General features: G+C 40.6%; 1 protein-coding gene across 4 annotated transcripts in view; it reads right to left on the reverse strand.

Annotated features, from left to right (window-relative positions):
• The window catches only part of LOC137320790 (protein FAM53A-like), a 118,133-nt gene extending 95,109 nt beyond the window's left edge, over positions 1–23,024 (reverse strand). The window contains exon 1 of one of the 4 annotated variants that reach the window (XM_067982631.1): positions 22,948–23,024. The gene's annotated coding sequence lies outside the window, so the exon portion shown is untranslated. Of the gene's footprint in view, positions 1–22,157; positions 22,302–22,922 lie in introns of those variants that run through there. The other 3 variants (XM_067982653.1, XM_067982646.1, XM_067982638.1) reach the window with 3 other exon arrangements.
• Between the last annotated feature and the right edge of the window lie 414 nt (positions 23,025–23,438).

Raw genomic sequence — 23,438 nt, forward strand, 5'->3', positions numbered from 1 at the left:
ATTAGATGGTCACGTTCCCAATCATGCTTTGTTGTAGAAAGGCCACTACAAAGAAAAAGAGCAGAAGGTAAATTGGAAAGTACCATGCACTTTTGTCATAGCTGCAAATGCAAATGACAGGATTAAACCTTAGTACAATTCACATAACGTTGGTAATATAAAAGCTTGAAAATGAGATTGTACCCCTTTAAACTTTTCACTCACCGACAAGGTTTGCCATCAAGCAGTGCTTCCAAAGCAGAAGATCCTAAATCATCTTTCACCATAACTAGTTCAAAGGTCAAAGCCTTTCAACACTTCAAATTCAAACAAAAACTTCACGTCATGTACATTCACCCTTATTCAATTAGTTGCTAAAACCTCATATCTGCTACACAGCTTGCTTTTATCAGGATTTTCTACAATTTCCGAAACACTCTTTGTTTAAGTTTCTACAGGTGGCAACGGTCAACTGCCTTAGCAACAAAATCCCTAAGGCCAGACTGTCCTGCAGTAAGTTGGAATGAAAGACTCAATGAAAACCTTATTGCAATTAACCTGCAGCAGTAGTCATCCTGCAGAGTCCACTCTTTTGCATGCACACTCATGATTACTGTCACTCCAACCCACAGCAATTACAGAATAAAAACATTCATGTTTTAAGCAACTTTGACAAAACTTACCTGATACTTGAACAGACTCATCATACAATATGCTAGCATTTTAAGGATTTACAGCATATTTAAAAAGGTGCTATAAAAATTTACTTCTCTTTACAAAGATAACCTACATAGGGACTCTATATATGCACATAAAAATGTGTGTCCTTAACATATGTAACATAAAATTATTGAGTTTAATATCTCAGACAAAAAGTTTAGTTATTAAAGACACTAATGCCACAAATAAAAGCCAATAGAATTTAATTTGATTTCCAGTCGCCACCTGACCTGAAAATCTTCGCAATGTTCCCAAAACTGTCATTTTAGAATAAGTTCCTCCAACAGTTTAGCTACCCTAATATATATTTAGTGTAATAGCTCTAAATTTTTTTTTACAAGGACAGGATTTTGAAAAACTAGGTTCAGTTGCTGGAAAGTAGCCTAATTAGACGTTTTCCGTATTTATATGCAATAAGACCTTGGAGATCGTAGCCATTTAGAGAAATGCAATGTCAACCGGTATGCAACATTGCTCGACTAACAAAACTATGAGCATTTCAATTATTTTCACCAACATTTTGTTTTTAAACAAGGTTAGCTTATTGTTGAGTAAATAAGGCTGCAAATCAATTTTCAGCATTAGCATTTCTTGGAATGAAATAAATTTTACATATTAATTCATTCACAATTATGAACAAGAATCAATCTTAGGTTCAGCGTTTCATGTGAAAGAGTAATTTTAGCAGGCAATCTGCAATAGAGACAGGTGTCTTCGGAAAGTTGAAAAGGTCTTTTGGTGCTCAAACTGGGGTAAACATCTGCCTACTGCCAAGTACAAAACTGGGGAAATGAGATAATGTACAGCACAGCCCAAATCTCCAAGGGGTACATTCTAAAACGATGTAGGCCAATGAAAGGAGCATTGTTTGAAGACAGGGTAAACAAATGCAATGTGAAAAATAAAAATCATGTCACTACAACAATATTAAGTTCAGGTAATTGCAGGGCTGTGTCCGGAAACAAATGTCCAGTCAGGATATTCCTTAGGTGGAAAAAAAATAATGCTCCAAATAATTAACTTTCAAAAGGGAATTGGATTTATACTTGAAAAGGAGAAATTTGCAGCGCTATGGGGAAAGAGCAGGGGAGTGGGACTAATTGGATAGTTCTTTCAAAGAGCTGGCATAGACACGATGGGCCAAACTGCCTCCTTCTGTGCTGTATGATTCTATGAACCACTTCAGAATACATTTTGAACTGAGCTCATTTACACTGTTACCACTTATCAACACCAGTCACAAGCTGAAGCAGCCTCATCTCCGACACTTGTGCAACATCAAGCCACAAACCACAATTCCATCTGATATATGTGCTAAATTAGTGCCTAAATTAACCAAACAGGAAGGTTAGCCATGAGAGATGGTAATGCAAAGGCACTACACTGTACCGGTTATTAACAGTGGCTACCCTTCCTTCACTATGTTACATTTGAAAAGTAATCGGAATAGATTAAGTACATTCTATCCATATTGTGAAAAGCTCGAAACAGTGGAGGGGCAGAGGCTTAGGGGTCCATGTACACAGATCATTAAAATGTCATGGACAGGTACAGAAAATAATCAAGGCTAATGGAATGTTGGCCTTTATACCTAGAGGACTAAAATACAAGGAGGTAGAAGTCATGCTACAGCTATACGAAGCCCTGGTTAGAGCACACCTGGAGTACTGTGTTCAGTTCTGGGCACCACGACTTAGGAAGGATATATTGGCTTTGGAGGGACTACAGCGTAGATTTACTAGAATGATACCTGGATTCCAAGGGTTAAATTATGAGGAGAGATTACACAAACTAGGGTTGTACTCCCTGGAATTTAGACGGTTAAGTGGTGAATTGATCGAAGTTTTCAAGATATTAAGGGGAACCGATAGGGTAGACAAAGAGAAACTATTTCCGCAGGTTAGGGAGTCTAAGACTAAGGGACATAGCCTGAAAATTAGAGCCAGGACTTTCCGGAGTGTAGTTAGGAAATACTTCTGCACGTGAAGGGTGGTAGAAATTTGGAACACTCTTCGCAAATGGCCATTGATGCTAGCTCAATTGTTAATTTTAAATCTGAGATTGATAGATTTTTGTTAACCAAAGGTATTAAGGGATATGGGGCTAAGGCAGGTATATGGAGTTAGGTCACAGATCAGCCATGATCTCAATGAATGGCAGAACAGGCTCAAGGGGCTAAATGGCCTACTCTTGTTCCTATATTGTAAACCTTGTTCGTTTTTTTCTCTTCAAGATAAAGGGAATAGTCCTAGCATACTTAATATAAAATCAAATCAACAACTCATATGAAACTCCCATGAAAGAAAACTGAGGGACTGTGAAAAGGTTCCAAAAAAAAGCACAATGCAACAAAGTACTCCAGCCACAGCTGGAGTACTGTGTGCAGTTCTGGTCGCCACACTACAGGAAGGATGTGATCGCTTTGGAGAGGGTGCAGAGGAGATTCACCAGGATGTTACCAGGGCTGGAGCGCTTCAGCTATGAAGAGAGACTGGGAAGATTGGGTTTGTTTTCCTTGGAGCAGAGGAGGCTGAGGGGGGACATGATTGAGGTGTACAAAATTATGAGGGGCACAGATAGGATGGATACTAAGGAGCTCTTTCCCTTCGTTGAGGGTTCTATAACAAGGGGACATAGATTCAAGGTAAAAGGTGGGAGGTTTAGAGGGGATTTGAGAAAGAACTTTTTTACCCAGAGGGTGGTTGGAGTCTGGAACTCACTGTCTGAAAGGGTTGTGGAGGCAGGAACCCTCACAACATTCAAGAAGCATTTGGATGAGCACTTGAAATGCCATAGCATACAAGGCTACGGACCAAATGCTGGAATATGGGATTAGAGTAGACAGGGCTGATGGCCGGCGCGGACACGATGGGCCGAAGGGCCTCTATCCGTGCTGTATAACTCTATGACTCTAAATTAGAAATTCAAATATCATTGTAAATTTAATCTGTTCTTGCAAATTTTTACTTGAAGTTTGAATTAAATCAGGTGTCCAAGCTAGGACCCACCTTGACCCACAAATTCCAGGCAGCTCAGTTCTATTTGCACTTATATTACTTGCTGGGAATGTCATCACAATTTCACGAGTCTGGAAGCTTGGTAAGGGCTGTTCCTAGAACTGCTGCCTCACTGAATAAAGCTTGAATCAAAACACCTACAAATTGTTGTGTAAGCAGCTTGAGATATAAGCAGATTAATGGGAATGTTAGTTTAAACTTCTTGTGTCCTGTGAATCTTCCTGGTATGCACCCAATTGGCCCACGATGACAAAAAGCTTGAATATTCTTCCATTAGATTTCCAGAGTGCAGTTGAAAAAAATTCTGGGGGTGTCAAATGCAAAATTTTAAAAAATAAAAATGGAAATCATAGTAAACCATGCATGGTCCCAGGAACTGGGTTTTGTAGGGACAAAAGGCTCAATTCCACAGGGCAATATTGGCAGAGGCATAGAAGGCGTCCAATCAGTAATCGTGGATGGGGAAGGTGTATTGCATAGGAAGACTACAAAAGTAGCCAAAGAGATGATAAAGTACCACCAAAAAAAATTGTTAATTGCATCTTACAGGTGACCTTTTAAAAGTGATGTACTATGCACACATACGGTAGTGTAGTGGTTGAATATATTACTAGTCTAATAATCCAGAGGCCTGAACTAATCATTCCAAGAATGAGGGGTCAAATCCCACCACGGCTGTTTGAGAATTTGAATTTTAAAAAAGCTGGTATCACTAAAAATGACCATGAAGCGGTCATAAAAACCCAACTAGTTCACTAATGTACTAAAGGGAAGAAAACCTGTCATCCATGTACAGCCTATATGTGACTCCAGTCCAACACCAACATGGTCGACTCTTAACTGCCCTCTGAAGTAATCTAGCAAGCCACTCGATTCAAGGCAATAAATGCCCGCCATGCCAGCCACACCCACATCTGAGAAAACAAGGACAACTTCTGATTTAAGTTCATACTTGAAAGGAACCAAGTAGAACCGATGAGAAAGTTTGGTGAACGTCTAATCAGATCAAATCCACTGATAAATTCCTGTTCAAGGGCGAGCAATGATAAGCAGCATTGAACATTATTGCTTCCAAATGTCCACTGTTGAGGAAAAAGTGTCAGATGAGACTAAATCAATTATGAAATTGTGAAGTTATTGTTTAACAGCAGATTGACACAACCTATCCCCAAATGCCTTGTAGCACACGATTATGAACACCCAATCAAATGGAAACTGTGTTCACTGAGTTACAATACTGACTCCACCGGATATATAAACTCAAACTCAACTTGCCTTGATTGCTGTAAAAGTTGAAAGTGAAAACTTTAGATATTCTCCAGTGTTTTTAGGGCCACACCAGTCCACAGCTTAAACTCCATATAAATCTGAAAATAAATCTGAACTAATACTGACTGAGGTGAAGTTCCAAAAAAATCTGTGGATAATGGGGTAAGAGATACAGAAGGGGAGTCTTCTGCACTATCGACTTTCATCATGTTAGACCTTAAAGAATCTCATGCTGTCAGTGGATGACAAGTCAAACTAGGTGAAGAATGCTAATGTTTTGGAAAGCAGACAAAATATGATGTGAACAATGAGGCACAGAGTACAAAAGCAAGGAAGTTATTGTAAGCCTTTATAAAATCACTGCTTCGGCCCCAGCTGGAGTATTGTGTCCCATTCTGGGCACCACACTTCAGGAAGGATGACAAGGCTTTGAGAGAGGGTGCAGAAGAGATTTGCTAGAATGGTACCAGGGATGAGGGACTTCAGTTATGTGGAGAAACTGGAGAAGCTGAGGTGAGCAGAGAAGGTTAAGAGGGGATTTGATAGAGGTGTTCAAAATTATAACGGGTTCTGTAAAAGTAAATAAGGAGAAACCGTTTCCAGTGGCAGAAGGGTTGGTGACCAGAGGACACAGATTTAAGGTGACTGGCAAAAGAACCAGAGGTGAGATGAGGAGAATTATTTTTTTTTAAAACGCAACGAGTCATGATGATCTGGAATGCAGGGTGATGGAAGCAGATTCAATAACAACTTTAGAAAGGGAAATGGATAAATACTTAAAGGGGAAAATTTGCAGGGCTATGGGGAAAAGACTGGGGAATGGGACTAATTGGACAGCTATCAAAGAGCCAGCACAGGCACGATGTGCCGAATGGCCTCCTTCCGTGCTGGATCATTCTATGAATAGTATACACAATCAAATATGTTGCAAGATAAAACTCTTAGCATTTAGATTTTTTAAAACATTGCGTTCCAAGTGTTTCAATGAACTTCAGCAAAAAACAATTCAACAACCAGAATGGTTGGAGCACTTCAACAGGGAGATATTCTATACCTCAGTTTTGGTCACTAAAAGACAGCAAGTGTCATCTTGGTTCAGTGGTAGCACTCACGTCAGTCTGAAGGTCACGGGATCAAGCCTTACTCAAGGACTTGACCACAATCTAGACTGACATTTCAATACATCACTTGGGGAGCATTGTCGGAGTTGCTTCCATTCAGCTGAAAATGCTCAGGTTCCCATGGCACTATTCAAAAGGAGAACAGGGGAATTCTCCCAGTGCCCTGGCCAACATTTATCCTTTAATCAACACTGGTAAAAACACAGATTATCTAACAGCTCTTTGGAGACCTTTCTATGCACAAATGCTACAGACCCCTACAACACCCGGCTGTAGTGCTGGAGAACTGTGCTCCAGAATTAGCTGCGCCTCTAACCAAGCTGGTCCAGTACAGCTACAATACTGGCATCTATCCGAAAAGTGGAAAATTGCCCACGTATGTCCTGTCCACAAAATGCAGGACATATTTAACCTGGCCAATTACCATCCTATCAGCCTACTCTCAGTCATCAACAGTGCTATCAAGCAGCTCTTACTCTCCAATAACCTGCTCACCGATGCTCAGCTTAGGTTCCACCAGGACCACTTGGCTCCAGACCTCATTACAACCTTGGTCCAAGCATGGACAAAACAGCTGAATTCCAGAGGTAAGGTGAGTGACTGTCCTTGACATCAAGGCAACATTCGACCAAGTGTGGCACCAAGAATCCCAATAAAACTGAAATCAATGAGCATCAGGGGGTAAATTTTCCAGTTGCTGGAGTCATACCTAGCACAAAAGAAGATGGTTGCGGTTGTTGGAGGCCGATCATCTCAATCCCAGGACATCGCTGCAGGAGTTCCTCGGGGCAGTGTCCCATGTGTGACTATCACGAATGACCTTCCCTCCATCATAAAGTCAGATGTGGGGTTGTTCGCTGATTATTGCAGCCTTCAGCTCCATTCGCAATTTCTCAGAAAATGAAGCACTCCACGCCCGCATGCAACATCTGGATAACATTCAGGCTTCAGCTGATAAGTGGCAATTAACATTCGCGCCACACAAGTGCCAGGCAATGACCACCTCCCCTTCATATTCAATGGCATCACCATCGCCGAATCCTCCCCATCAACATCCTAGGGGTTGCCATTGACCAGAAACTCAACTGGACCAACCGCATTGGCGTTGTTGCTACGACAGCAGGTATTCTGCAGCAAGTGGCTAACCTACTGACTCCCCAAAGTCTCTCCCACCACTTATAAGGCACAAGTCAGGAGTGTGATGGATACTCTCCACTTGCCTGGATGGGTGCAGCCACAACACTTAAGAAGCTCAACACCATCCAGGACAAAGCAGCCTTTCCACCACCTTAAACATTCATTCCCTCCACCTCTGGCGCACTGTGGCTACAAGTATGTACTATCTGCACTGCAGCAACTCACCAAGGTTTCTTCGACAGAACCTCCCAAACCTGCAACCTCCACCACCTAGAAGGACAAGGTGTGGAGATGCCGGTGATGGACTGGGGTGTACAAATGTAAGGAATCTTACAACACCAGGTTATAGTCCAACAGTTTTATTTGAAAATCACAAGCTTTCGGAGGCTTTCTCCTTCATCAGGCGAGTGTCGGATTCCTTGAAAATTACCGCATATATAGTCACAGAACAGATGCATGGGAACACCATCATTTCCAAGTTCCCCTCCAAGTCACACACTATCCCGACTTGGACATATATCACTGTTCCTTCGTCGTTGCTGGGTCAGAATCCTGGAACTCCCTACCAAACAGCAACAGAAACTGATGTTAAAAAACCTGAAGAAATGCACTAGGTTATTCTGGCCACAAACCAGTGAGCACTGACAACATTAATCCTTCTCTTCACCACGCCCCCGCCCCCTTCACTGCACAAGTTATAAACATAACAAGAAACAGGACCAGGAGTAGGCCATACTGCCCCTCAAGCCTGCACCGCCATTCAATCAAATCATGGCTGATCTTCAACCTCAACTCCACTTTCCCGCCCAATCCCCATATCCCTTGATTCCCTTGGAGTCCAAAAATCTACCCATCTTAGCTTTGAATATATTCAATGACTCAGCATCCACAGCCCTCTGGGCAGAGAATCCCAAAGATTCACAACCCTGAGTGAAGAAATTCCTCCTCATCTCAGTCTTGAATGGCTGACCCCTTATCCTGCGATTATGCCCCATAATTCTAGACACTCTAGCCAGGGGAAACAATCTCTCAGCATCTACCCTGTCAAGTCTCCTCATAATCTTGTATGTTTCAATGAGATCACCTCTCATTTTTCTAAACTCCAGAAAGAGTATAGGCCCATTCTACTCAACCTCTTCACAGGACAACCCTCTCAGCCCAAGAATTAATCTAGTGAACCTTTGTTGCACCGCCTCTAGGGCAAGTATATCCTTCCTTAGATAAAGAGACCAAAACTGTACGCAGCATTCCAGGTGAGGTTTCAGCAATGCCCTGTACAACTGTAGCACGACTTCCTTACTCTTGTACTCCAACCTCCTTTCAATAAAGGCCAACATGCCATTTGCCTTCCTAATTGCTTGCTGTACCTGCATACTAACTTTTTGTGTTTCATATGATGAAATGTTATCTGCACAACTGAACAAAACTAACTACATCTTACTCCATACTTCAAGAGACAATATCCAATTAAAAGCCCCACATCATTAAAAGGTGGTAGTACAAGTAGCTACTGCCTGAAAAATGAAAACTGAATCTTTGTTTTCGTATCTAGAGGCACAGAATACAAAAGCAAGGAGATAATATTCGACTTGTATATGACCATAATTGGGAGTTTATGTACAGTTTTGCACTATGCATAAGGACATACAAGCAAAGAAAAAGATGCAGCATAGATTTAGCCACGAGGGATGAGGGGTTACAGTTATGAAGGGAGACTTGAGAGTTTAGAGCTTTTGCCACTGGAGCTGAGAAGGTTGAGGGATGACCTGAAAGAGATCTATGAAGGGATAAATAGTGATGGGTTTCCAATGTGACAGTAACAAGAGGGCACAAGTTTAAGATAGTCATAAGAATTAAAGGGAGGCTAGAAAAAAAAATGACTTTTACTGAGGAGAGAGGGGGAGAACTGTTAATGTGTGACATTCTCAGCCACACAGCCTGGTTAAAGCATAAATTATTTTAAAAGGTAATTCGATAGTTGCTTAGAAAAGAGGAATATATATATATATATATATATATATATATAGGGAAGCAAGCGAGTGGGATTAGACTAGGTAAATCACGTAGCACAAACTTAAGGGGCCAAATGCCTATTTCTGTACTGTAACATTCTATGAAAAGTCTTGCTTGCCTGAGTTGGGGCAAGTTTTATCACCTCATGACTGATCATCATCTTCCAAGCGGTCCCCTAGTGGAGAGTTCAAGAACTGAGATGAGGGTAGTAGGTCTGTGGAATTTGCTGCCCCAGGAAGCTGTGGAAGCTACATCATTAAATAAATTTAAAACAGAAATAGACAGTTTCCTAGAAGTAAGGGAATTAGGGGTTACAGGGAGCAGGCAGGAAATTGGACATGAATTTAGATTTGAGGTTAGGACCAGATCAGCCATGATCTTATTGAATGGCGGAGCAGGCTCGAGGGGCCGATTGGCCTGCTCCTGTTCCTATTTCTTATGTTATTAACTAGAGGACATAGATTTAAGCTGATTGGCAGAAGGATTAGAGGGGACATGAGGAAAAACTTTTTTACCCAGAGGGTGGTGGGTATATGGAATTCGCTGCCCAAATTGATGGTAGAGGCAGGGACCCTCAACTCTTTAAAAAGTACCTGGACCTGCAGGGCTACAGACAGGGTGCTGGAAGGTGGGATTAGAATGGGGCACCTGGTTGCTCTTCGAGCCGGCGCGGACACAATGGGCCGAATGGGCCCCTTCTGTGCTGTATCTTTTCTATGGTTCTAAACCAGAAAGTCAATTAGTTGAATAAATCATGGGCAACCTCGCCAGTTAACAAAGATCCTGGTGGCCATGCAAATCCACATTCTTGCACCCAAATATTTATTTTTCCACATGGTTTTTAAAAAAGAAATATTGGGACCAAAGGATGAACATATTTCACAATTGTGAAACATTCCACCAGAATAAAAAGGAGCTTCAATTGGCCGGCCACATCTCAAGAGTATGAGAAGCCTGTGAAGGCAAATGCTTCAGACTCATCTTTGCACCACACTGTCAATTTCACTCACTCAGCCAACAATAGATCAATAAGGAATGAGTATCAGGCATTTCCTGCGCAGCCAGCTTCAGAGGGACCCTACACATACAAAAATCTGAATGGCATTAATACCTATTTTTTTTGCAGTAAATGCCCAAGGTTGAGCCTTCATACGCCACATACTGGAATATTACATTAATGTTTACCTTGTGTTTCTCATTCAATATAATTTTCAACCTAACTGGGTCTTTTCGGCATGTTTTCACCAAGCTTGCAACTCCTTGATCAATGACCTATGTCGAATTTCCCTGAACTTAACAGAATACCAAGCTCTGGCAAACTAATGACGCTTTTTAAAAACAGATCTAAACTGCAACAATAGAACTGTATGCAGAAAAATTAAGGTTCACTGCATTTTTGCATGTTTTTAAAATGCATTTTTCAGTCCAAAGTGACTAAAGATAACTGCATTATTAACACCTTTATTAAGAACATGTCTGCTGAATTCAGGCTAAGATTTTCAAATGCAAAAGTTTCAATTCTAATCAGCAACAGATGGTTTCAAGGGATCTACGCACTGAATCCATGGAATAACAGGAAATCTATTTCTTTCTTGCAGTTTCATTCCACATGTCATTTGACTTTGATCCTTCAGTAAAGCTGGTACTAGCAGGAAATAAAGCCGGAAAAGTATTTAACTCAGCGTACAACAGGTAAGAACATTTCTGAATAGTCATGAAGCTCGATCCCATTTGCTGCAGCTATTTACTAGGAGTAAACCTCAGTATGAACTCATCAGGTCCAATCTTTTTGCGCTCCTATCAGGAGTTCATCTCAATATGAACTGAGCTCCTGAACTTTTTGGTTAATCATCTATTATTGCCTTGAACAATGTCAAAGCCTTTGATGGAATCTGGCACTTCTAAACATGTTACCATATGGCCAGAGCCATGGTTAATACCTTCTCAAATTGTTCTTTCTGTGCTGTAGTTAATACCTCATCACTGACATATTTTTCAATTAACTTGAGTCCTCAAGGGTTCTGGGCTCTATTCTCTTCCCTAATCTGTTCTTTCTCCATACCAATGTCCTCTACTTAACATCCAATCACATCCACTCAGATTGCATACCCTCAACCCACAACTTCCAGTGATCTTGCAGTGCAGTGATCAAATTCAGTCAAATAACCCTGCCAACACTCGCTATCTAGGCTAACAGAGGGAAAACCGTCTTTGCCCAAGATACTGGAGGACTGCCAGTACTACAAGACAACTTGATTTTACAATTTTAACGAGTACCTAGTACAGCTTTTTTTGCACGATGTATAATTAATTTCCCAATTGGCAAAAAGACTGCCCAACGCAGGACAGCCCCCTCCCAATCCCAAGACAGTACAGGTACTTGAAATTTAAATCTGCCTTTGACAGATGAGCAGTCAAAAAACCCACTGAGTTAGCAGGTTAAAAACAACAGCACCACTATTTCAAAAATTAAAGTATTGCAGATGCTGGAAATCTGAATTAAAAACAAAAAGTGCTGGAAGCACTCATGTCACGTAGTATCTGTGGAGAAAGGAAGGGAGGATTAATGTTTCAGGTCTATGACTGTCAAAATCAGCATCATTATTGTCCATTTTTGTCTCCTTTTCATGCTATGAAACTTGTTAATAGCATGGGCATTATATGGAAATTGAAATTGTACAGTTCACAACTTGGTAAATGTGATGATACAAACCTTACTTATTGCTTATCATATTAACAATCTACTGGGAGGCCGTTTAAAAAAAAAATCAACAGTCTACATCTACTGCAAGTGTCAAGGCTGGCAACCACTGCTGTGGAGCACAGACAACCTTATCTATTGGCACTGTGCTATTGATTAGGCATCTGCAGAGAATAGGAGTGAACACAATGGAAGGATTGTTGTGTGAAAATTAAACCACTTGGCAAGGAAATTCCTAAAAAAAACTATACGACGGTATATTGTGTAGGAACATCATCCAACTGTTACATTCCAACTCGCTGTACTCAACTTCACTTTAATCTAGAGAAAAATGTCAAAAATAGATAGGTATTATTTGAAAAAAAATTGAAAGATTTGAGCTTACGGTTGAGTTTTGTGGATGTTTTTTCTTTTTAAAACTTGACCACAATTAAATACTTAGGGAGAAAAATATGTTCAGTGCAATTATAATTAAAATGCAATACTGAATTCTTCACTGGCCACTTGGAAGATATTGGCTTGATCTCGGAAAATTTATCTACACCACAAAGCTGGTACAAAATGGGGAGTTTTCGCAATGGCACACAACTTTTAAATATATAAACCAGTTGCCAAGACTTGGATGGGAAACATTATGCAACTACATCACATTTAAGGGGTGATGTTGCCAGTAATTTCTCACTTGCAAGACAGAAATTCAGAATGAATGTGGCTAGTTATCAAAGGTGTGATGGACTTGCAAGTTCACCACAACTCTCCCTCTTCCTCCTGCCACCCGATATTTTCTCCCCTCTTCTCCTGAAAGTAGTGATCCCTATTAGAATACAGTTCCACAGACATTGGCAGCTCTCCAGCATCTTGCATAAAAGCACCCATTCTTCTTACATTAGCCTAGACAGTGACCATCAGTAGGTTATTGAACTATATGGGACAGCTCAGGCCTGCCTGATGTCCACAAATGCACATTTGCTCCCATCAGGAATAGGAAGCACGGTTGATTTTTCACCATCTTGCACCGCAACACCAATACCTACCCCAACTGATAACTGCTAACTCAGCCATTTCTGCCACACAACAATGCACATTTAGCCAGTCATCAGGAACGAAGAAAGAACGTGCATATATAAGCATTTTTCAGATCTTCTGGATGTCCCAAAGTGCTTCCTAGCTGAAGAATATTGTTTAAAAATATAGTCATTGTCATTTCGTAGACAGATGCAGCAGCCAGTTTGCACACAAAAAAATCCCACAAACAGCAGAGATGATTGACCAGGCATCTGTTTTGGTGGTGTTGGTTGTGGGATGAATATTGGTCAAGGCATCAGACAAATTCCCTGCTCATATTTGGAAAAGTGCCATAAGCTCTTTTACTTTCACCTGAACAGGCAAACTGGGTCTCAAGTTAACGTCTACTATGAAAGATGGCTCCTCCAAAATATAGCGCACTCTCCGCACTGCACTGAAATGTCAGCCTAGATGCTGTATTCAAGTACTGCATTGGGGCTTGAACCCACACCTTCTCACTCAAGAAGTGAGAGTGCTACCATTAAGTCAAGCTCAAAACAGTTTTAAAAGTAAGCCTTTCCCCCTGAATGTCACACCTTTGAAACTCAGTTATAATTTAAAACACTGTTAATGTTTCCTAATTGAATATTTGTATATAGACATTTCAGCCAAGAAGAAAATTTGAGATGGATGACCTTTAGCCTGTTGTACTGCAGATACTAAACCAATAAATGTATAATAGAATACAAAGCCATCAACTTGGTCTACACTGCCAGCTGCACCTCATTGAGCCACAATGGGTTCAGCAGCAGAGCGTCATGCCTGTGTATTTGATCACATTCACACAATTCCACTCACATACATTAACTATTTAATGATAGAATATCGTAGGTATTAGCATCACTTCTCGAACTTGTTTATCAATGTTTTTAAAGTTCCCGGGAAGTCCACTGGACAGCCGCGACACTTAGAATGTGGCTTGTCGTATATGCTTGTCATATTAACAACAACTTGCATTTATACAGAGCATTTAAAGCAGTAAAACAACCTAAGGCGCTTCACAGGAGCGTAATCAGACAACAAAATTGACACCGAGCCAAAGGAGGAGACATTAGGACAGGTGACCATAAGCTTGGTCAAAGAGATAAGTTTTACAGGAGGAGAGAGAGGTGGAGAGGCAGAGATGTTTAGGAAGGCAATTACAGGACTTGGGGCCTAGACGGCTGAAGGCAGCGCCACCAATGGTGAGGTGAAGGAAATCGGGGATGCACAAGAGAATACCAAGTAAGAAGTACTCAGCAGATAAATCAAACACTGAGTACAAAAAGGCAAACAGCCAGTTTCCCACTGGCAAAGACCATGCCTGTCAGAACTGTGGCAAAAGACAGAGAAAGGTGAAGGATGAATGAAAAAGGGAAAGGAAGAGGGAAATGGTGAGGGGTAATTATGAAACGAGGGGCAGAAGGAGAAGGCAACAGTGTGGCGGAGAGCAGCAATTGTACGGGGAAGGGGAGAAGAAGAGAAGCTCAACTGGAGCAGCCATATCAATAATGTGGCAACAAGCAGGGCAGAGGCTAGAGGCCAAGTTAGGAGGCACAGTAAGTTGTGTGGATGGGAGAAGGAAGCTACAAAGGATTTCAGACATAACAGAGTGGGCAAAACTATGGCATATGGAGGTCAATGTGGGGAAGTATGAGATCTGAAAAAGACAAATTAGAATATTTCCTTAATGGCAGGAGACTAGGAACTGTGGGGGAACAAAGGGATTTGGGGTTCATGTGCACAATTCATAAAGCTTAAATGCAAAAATTTCTTACAGTAAATGGCTTTAAAAATACAGAAGTCCAAAATCAGCTAGCCACAACTGTGGTTTTCAAAATAACTTTCCAATTAAGTTTCCTTAAAGTTGCCATGTATTGTGCAGTAACACCTACAGTGTTTGGCACAAAGTATTTCCTATGATTTAAGTTTAAATAGCTGTGCTCGACATATTTACAAACATTAAGCAGAACATTGCTCCATCATCTGTGTAAAAAAAAATTAAAGTGCTCCAAAGCACAGAAACAGATCGCTTTTTACCAAAGATTACATTACAGGAACTGTTAGCTTCTGGCCTATGAATAATTATAGCATCACTCTAGCACAAGGGCACATCTCTTTCTTACCGAGACCTACCAATGAACAAGCTCCTGTTAATTTAATTATATCTCGTTTGCAGTCCAGAGAATCTAATTCTGAAAATCTCATAGGAAAGAGATAGCATGCAAAGTTTAGACGTATGGAGTAGAATGCTGTCAGGAAGAATGACATTTATATTGCCCATTCACAGCAGTGGCATGTAGGAGTAAGACCAATGATCCACAAATGGATACAGAAAAAAGCTTCAAGTCGATGCCAGATATTATGCTATAACTTTTTTTTAAATTTATATTTGTTCTTGGGTTCAATGCCACATTTACTGCCCATCCCCAGTTGCCGAGGGGATTAAGTCAACCATATAGTGTGGGACTGGAATCACATGTAGGTACGACCAGGTAGGGGTGGCAGGCTCTCTTCCCTAAAGGACATTAATGAACCAATTGGTTTTTTACAGCAATCCAGCAGCTTTTAAGGATTTTTTATTTTTCCCTAGTGTACGGTCACAAATTACCAGAGATTTATTGAATTCAATTTCATCACTTGCCATGGTTTTGAACTCTCAATCAGTGCTGCTAGTACAGTACCATTATCACTAGGCTACCGTACCCATCTACTTGTACTATGCCACGGAGAATGGACATTTGCAGGCCATTTCCCCTTGCTGTGGTCCTCAGCAGAAGTGCTGCTCCATGTACCTTCTGTTTTTTTAATATAAAAACATCCATTACAGTAACTATCAAACAAGTCACTGCTTGGATTTACAGCCCTCAACTTAATGCCTTAGGAGAAAGAATTAGTCTAGTCACCTAACTACTACTAAAAGTAGTAATTGCTACCCCTCCCACTGCCCCACAACCCCCCCCCCAACCCCACCGGCTGAGAAATGGCAATGACCTCAAATAGGAGAGTAAATAATATTTTAAAAGATTGAGAGAAAAGTACAACAGCACATCACATCGGCAGTTTAAAATTACTTGCTGTTAAAACCAGCACACAAGCCAATGCCCATGTCTATGGAGCTATTCTGGAGATAATGGGAAGAAAGCCGTTCACTTCACAATATAGGCCCAAAACTAGTGGTTACCAAGATAGGTTACTAATCAATGGCCCAGTGCCATTTCTAGTCCACATAAAGTGAAGCTTCAGCATTCTGTGAGTCACTACCATTCTGACCACTGATTGTTTGTTTGACATACATGACCATGCTAACTGACCACCCCACACAGATGGTACACAAATACGACAAGCACAGCACACATTGGGCCAGAATGTGCTGTCAAAATAACTGTGAGGCTAATGGCGCTCGCCGTTATTTAGGCACAAACGCGACAACTTCAGACAAGGGGCAGATGCATGGTTAAATGCAGATATCCAAAAGTTGCTGAGAGTTGTGCCACTCTGCCAGTAGCTTCGAGTAAACTGCATCTCACTGTCTGCCTCAACAGTGAAATGCACTGAATGACATGAAGTTGCTGTATTTGCGTAGCAGGTACGAGCTAAACTCACCACAGAAAGTCAAGTCAATTCAAGTCTAAGTACCCTTTTAACGACATGACAAGTGTTAATTACTGCCAATCAACCTCTCTGGCACTGAAAATTAACTATTACAAGCGTGCAGTCTTATTCCTTCAGGTTTTAGTTGTTGGAGATTTTAAAAACGTAAAATTTTTTTAAAAATCTTTTCCGTTGTCTCTTTTTTCTCTCTCTTAATCCAATCTTTCCCTCTCTATTTCTCTTTCCATACCTGATTTGACATTGAATTCACCCATTCTAATTTATACTTCTTTCTCAGTCCTTGAGCTGTTTATTTCATCATCCTTCAATCTGATTCATTAAGGAGATACACAGTTGCTTGCCCTGGTTCACTCAGGTCCCAGATGCCGTTTCCCTCGCTGCGATGTTATCAACTCGCACTTTCAGCAACTTGCCACGCAAAAAATTTAAAAACCTAAAATGTGCAAGGGCAAGTCTAACTAACGGCAATCGCCGTTAGATGCCCTGCTACAGCAAATTACAGGCCATTAACCATTCCCAAGAGAGCTAGAGAAAATGTTCCCCTTTTAATTTGTGTAAATAATATTAAATAGCATTTCATGTGAAGTGCTTTGCAATCAAAATCTCTCAGATTCCATCTTAACGCGCACATACTCATGTGGGATACTGTGGATTTAACAAAAATTCTGCCTCTCGAAAATTATAGAAGTTATCTGAAAGGAATTTATGTTTCTGCTCTGGTCTTTCATGAATTTAGAGGGAGAGAGCGCACAAGAAAATTCAAGGGTACATGTGTTAAATGCAGCAAACACAATGTTCATGTTCTCCTTCCAATCTATACAGAGTACCGCTGCTCTCAAGTGTACTCTAGTCAATGTTGAAAAAGGGTGCATCTACTTGCCCCAACACTTAAAAATTGCACAACTGAATAAAAATGAACTTTGCATTAGTGCTGATGCTCACACAGCTACCTTTATTTCCTCATTGCAAATCATTTAATGCACCATCATGAAGATTAGAATTTGAATGGAGAATGAATTTTAAGGAAGGCCAAGTTTAAAAAACTTTTAGAAATAAAAATGTAATGCATCACAGTTGGCTACATTGATATTTTTAATAACTGCTGTGGTTTAGAGATTTGATGCTGACTTTTTTTGTAAGAGTAGTAGCAGCAGGTACTGTAACTCTGGAAAGGTATTTAAGGAGCAGCAGCATAAGGACAGGGAAGCATACGAATAAGTGCGTCACCAGATATACTGCTCTGCTGCTATTAGCATCACCTGATTTTCTGGTTAAGGCGCTGATGTTGCTCTGACACTACAGTTTCCACTGACTTAATGATGTAAACAAAAAATTGCAAAGCCTTTTATATGCTCAGTTAGCAAAGTTCCACCTTTGCTACACACACTGACGTCCAAACATGAGCCTCATCTACTAGTTTACAGTTCCAAAGATCATCAGCATCCATCCAACATAACTAAATATTTCCTGCTACTACTCTGTGTTAGATGAATTCCCCAAGCCTAGATCACTTCTAGTTAAACCTTCCTTGCAATTATTTTTAAAATTCTATATGTGCCAACACTACCCAATCGGAGTATCCAAACTTTTTGTCTTTGTGGGCCACTTAAATGGGTACCACAAAGCCTGCAGCCACAGTTTAAATGAACGGCATCAATAACTTGTATACATCTCAAGCTGCTAATGCCAAATGACCTCGGATAAATGCCAAATGTGACCAGCATCATTAACGGAGCATTGCTGAAAACAGAACTTCACAAGCATCCAGGTCAAACTGGAGAAGCCAGAGTATAAAAAATACAAGCAGATAGAAAACAGAGCTTCCTGGATATAGCCCAAGAACCATAATTTGGATATCCCAGTCCCACAACAACAAACTACTTGTGGCGCTCCTAGTTTTAATCAGGAGTCTCGTGATAACCGGAAGAACCAAAGGCAACATGAGAAAAAAACTTTTTTTTAAGAACGCAGTGAGTGGTTATGATCTGGAACGCGCTGCCTGAAAGGGTGGTGGAGGCAGATTCAATCGTGGCTTTCGAAAGGGAATTGGAAACGTACTTGAAGGGAAAAAATTTGCAGGGCTACGGGGAAAGGGCGGGGGAGTGGGACTAGCTGGATTGCTCTTGGAGAGCTGGCACAGGCTCAACAGGCTGAATGGCCTCCTTCTGTGCTGTAACCATTCTATGATTTTATGCTAACTATGATCTAATTGAATAGTGGAACAGGCTCGAGAGGCTGAATGGCCTATTCCCGTTCTTATGTAGAAACCAGCTATGCAAACACATGCACATAAGCAGAAAACACACTGAGGTTTACGTTATGAAGGTTTGTTATTTTTGAAGAAACACATTTTTCTGGAGCTCAAAAACTTATGTTACATTTCCTATTATCATTGACCATTAATGGTATAAAAAGCTGCCCTTTTAGTAAAATCCATTTTATTGAAATTTTAAGTAGTTATTTTCATGACACAACTTGCATTTATATAGCGCCTTTAATGTAGTAAAACGTCCCAAGGTGCTTCACAGGAAAGAGTATCAAACAAAATTTGACACCGAACCATAAAAGGAGATATTAGGACTAGGACAGGTGACCAAAAGCTTGGTCAAAGAGGTAGGTTTTAAGAAGCATCTTAAAGGAGAGAGGGGTGGAGGGGTTTGGGGAGGGAATTCCAGAGCTTAGGGACTCAGCAATTGAAGGACGGCTACCAACGGTGGAGCGAAGAAAATCAGGGATACGCAAGAGGCCAGAATTGGAGGAGTGCAGAGATCTCGGAGGGTTGTAGGGCTGGAGGAGGTTAAAGAGATAGAGAGGGGTGAGGCCATGGAGGGATCTGAAAACAAGGATGAGAACTTTAAAAACCCAACACTGTACAGCTTTTGTTTGGCTATTAAAGGTGAAAGCACTATAGAAATATTAAGTATTAACGCCATCATAAATTAACCACTCAGCCTACCATTCCAATAGAACTTATTAGTTGAGTGCAACTTTGCACTATGTAGTCTACTAGAGGTTATTATAGTCATTACTCCAATTGTGAATGGATGATTGAAGCTTATAATTCAGCTCTTTGACATGACCTAAACAGTGAGTTCAAAACACCAGAATGTAGTGCAATTTGCTTTAGTTGCTAAGTGATCAAAACATACACACTCAAACATTAACTTTTTATTTAAGATTAGGAGTTGCCAACCCTGCTAGAACTCGCTTCCAACCTTAGGAAAGGAATACAACATTCTCAGACTAGAATAAATGAATGCTCACAGATGATCAGCAAGTGTACTAGAAACAAAATCCACAATTGATTATTTGGCTTAAATCGTACAGTTCCAGTAAATGCCAAAACAACTGGAGGTCATTCATGTATTATTCATAATGGACTGTGCACTTTAGTTCATGCAAAGGTTATAACAAACTACAGAGCCCTTCAGTACAGAATTCTTGTTCAGTATAGAATTCTCCAAAATGCGTGCTGGAAGGGTCAAGAAATCCAGAAGGGCTACGCATTTTTCTTCATTCATCTCTATGGAAAGGATACATCCGAAGAGGGTAGGGGTGCAAGAGGAAAAAAATGAAATCAAACGTTTTGGGGTTAACAAATCAACCTGAAAATTCACTTCGGCACTTGTTGGCCTCCAAACAATAAAGTTCTACCTCCTTCACTACAAAAGAAAAAAACACTTACAGTGCAATTAATAAACCCTGAACAGTCACAAATTTCTTTCTATATCTATAGATCAAATCCTGTGAATTTCTCTCATTCCATATGGTGTGAGGAAAAGCAAGGCCTTGCAAACACTTAACATAAAACTAAGAGTGGAGGGGTTAATAAATGTAGCCGGACTACAGTACAGAATTTAATCAAATTGTTAACTCCATATATCTTCATCCCCCCACCCCCAAAAATGAAGTGTTTCTGGTGTACGTATATCAAATAGCCTCTATAATTTGTGAAGTTCACATTTCTGCTCTCACGTCCCCATGACATTCTTCTAGGTCAAGAGACTGATCACCAATGTTATTTCTTGTGGCACAGTTCCTACATTAAAGCTGTAAGAGGACCTAGAGCTACAGGATATGAAATGCATTTACTCAGACTATTTCAGTATCATTAAAAACAGATTTTCAATAGATACACAGCTCAATGCATTATACTTGAAGTGAATTAAAACAATGACATGCTGTTCATGCCTATTTATTTCAGAACGGGAATCAGTTTATTTTTTCCCCCTAGACCCACCTCTGTTACCAGAGCCCATGATGACACTTATATTTCATATTTGCCTACATGATTTCTCAAATCTGCATGCATCTCATGGAATCTCCCTAGAAGGAAATTTACTGCTCACAACAAATGCATTGCTTTAAACAATCTAGATTTGCTTTGCAAAAACCAGTTTGTGGTTACAGTTTAGCACCCTCTCAGCAGTGCTGATTCTTATCTACACAAAGATTAGATGACTGCATCCAAGAACGCAAATTATAGACTATTTCACCTCAATTTCTCAATACTGAAACATAAATGCAAAAATAAAGGTTTTAACAAATGTTATGACTGTATATAAATATTTTGAAAGTTTAGCACATTTAACAATAAACTGCCTACAAAATGGGTAAATTCCAAAATTCAGAGTTCTTTCTGACAACATCAATTAAGGCAATGTATAGCTTAAGTCTGAACGTTCTCAATGCTCAAGTTACATACCATGGAATGCAAATAAGTTCAGAAATCATTGAATAGTTCTCTTTCAGGATTGGCAGCTACTTTACATATGGGTGGACACCTGTTGGCATTAATAGTTAAACTGCAACCTCCCTTCTCATCCTCAATAAAAAAATTCAGTAACAAGACTTCTGTTTCATGCTGTTGGCTACACGTCACTGCATTCTCACTATATGCCTTCAATCGCAAAGGGTCCCATCTTCCAATACAGCCCATATATTAAAAAAAAATCAAGACACATACCTGCTGGCTTAACAATTTTAAAAAATCATAAAGACTAGAAGTTCCTTTAATTGCAAAATAACTTGAGCAACAATTCAGCTCCTATTGCAAAATAGCAACAGTCATAATATATAAAATCAAGAATTCAGGACAATACCACAATGACATCATTAAATGCTTTTGCCAGAGAAAGAACACAAAGATGAATAGTGATCTAAGATGCACCTAATCATTTATTTGATGTTCACCCAGCCTGGGCACATTTATACAACAAAGGAAATTCTAAAGCCAGAAAAACACATTAAAAAGGGTAAAAACCCAATATTGGAAATGCCAATCTTCAGGTTATTTTCATGTAGAAATTAATGTCGTCCATGGTAAATAAATATCGTTTATTAACGAACGTTTTAGTGATCTTCCTGAATTTATTTCAAACTAAGCCCGTTAACGACAGAGGAAAAATAAAACTGCATTTACATTCCTGCTGTACCCATTTCCCCATAAAGGGGAAAAATGCAATAGAATTTTTTTTTAATATATACATAAAAATGTTTTTTTTTAAAAAAAAACTGCATCCCTTAATGAAGAACACTCACCGTTATTTCTTACCGTATTTATTAAAGCTGAACTTCCCTCTGTCTCAGAGCTGCCTTGAATAATAAGGTGCCACCCCTTTTTCCTGTGTGCGCTTCAGGCCCCATCTACAAGCACCGCAAGAAAAACACCAGACCCCAGGAGCAAACTCAGACTAACTTCCACCGGTGGGAACCCGCCCACCGCCACGCACCCGATTGGCGGCGCCACTCAACAGCTGCTGGCCCCCCCCCCCCCCCCGGACGTCTGATTGGCTCAGCCCACCCATCAATCACACCACCCCACCACCACCACCAAAGCTTCAAGGATCGAGCAGGAGGTAATCGGTATCGCGCCACTGCGCAGGTGCGGGGGGCACGGAACACCGGGAGATGCTGTTTTTTTTTTCACGCTGTCAACCCCTCGCTCGCAGTTGTGCATCTCGAAAAGAACTACAACTCCCACAAGGCCGCAGAACCACCCCCCCCACCACCACCATCACCACCCCCGGCAAAATCTGCCCCCCCCTCCTCCCTCCCTCACCCCAACAAAAAAAAATCCGTTCGTTAAAAAAAAAACAGCCTTCCCTTTCAGCTACGTCAATATCCTCATTATTATGCCAGTCTTTTTACCCACTAAGACACTAACGCATGTCTCGAAACAAAAGCACACTATATTAGGCTCCCGTTAAAAGATTTTTTTTTTTAAAAAATCTTTTCTTGCCCCGTTTTCTTTTTTTTTCCTCTCTCATAACAAACACATTGTTATGATAGGGGTGAGCTACGTACGAGTAAGACACCAGCTCCCACTCACATTCACGTTTCCATCCTTCTCCCAACCGCCAGGAGAACTAAGCCGCCCGGTCGGTGCTGCCATTTATATAACCTCGGCACCTACCACTCACGCGGCAACATAGGAAGAACGGATGGAGAAAGGAGGGGGGGGGGAGGGAGAATAAATAATCTCACAGCGCACATTATATTCAATGACACGTATTAATAAAATTATTAACTCTTAGATATCAAACGTTGAAATCGATTCTCTGAAAGGTTTTTTTTAAAAGAAGCACGAGGGGGGGGGGGGAATAATCAATCCACCCCTGCTTTTCCTCCCTTTGTAGTGTGGAACAATCCGTGTCCGAGCCCCAGATTATAAACAATGGAACCTCGTGGGAGCCGCTGCAGGTCAATAACCCATGGATAATTCAAACTAGAATCATTGCATTATCAGTCATTATTTTTTTATCTGTGGCTGCCAGTTTGCAAACGACGCCACAGTACAGCGTAGTCTGAAGCAAGGTACAT

This window comes from Heptranchias perlo, chromosome 1, assembly GCF_035084215.1.
Source record: "Heptranchias perlo isolate sHepPer1 chromosome 1, sHepPer1.hap1, whole genome shotgun sequence".
In the NCBI taxonomy this organism is placed as follows: Eukaryota; Metazoa; Chordata; class Chondrichthyes; order Hexanchiformes; family Hexanchidae; genus Heptranchias; species Heptranchias perlo.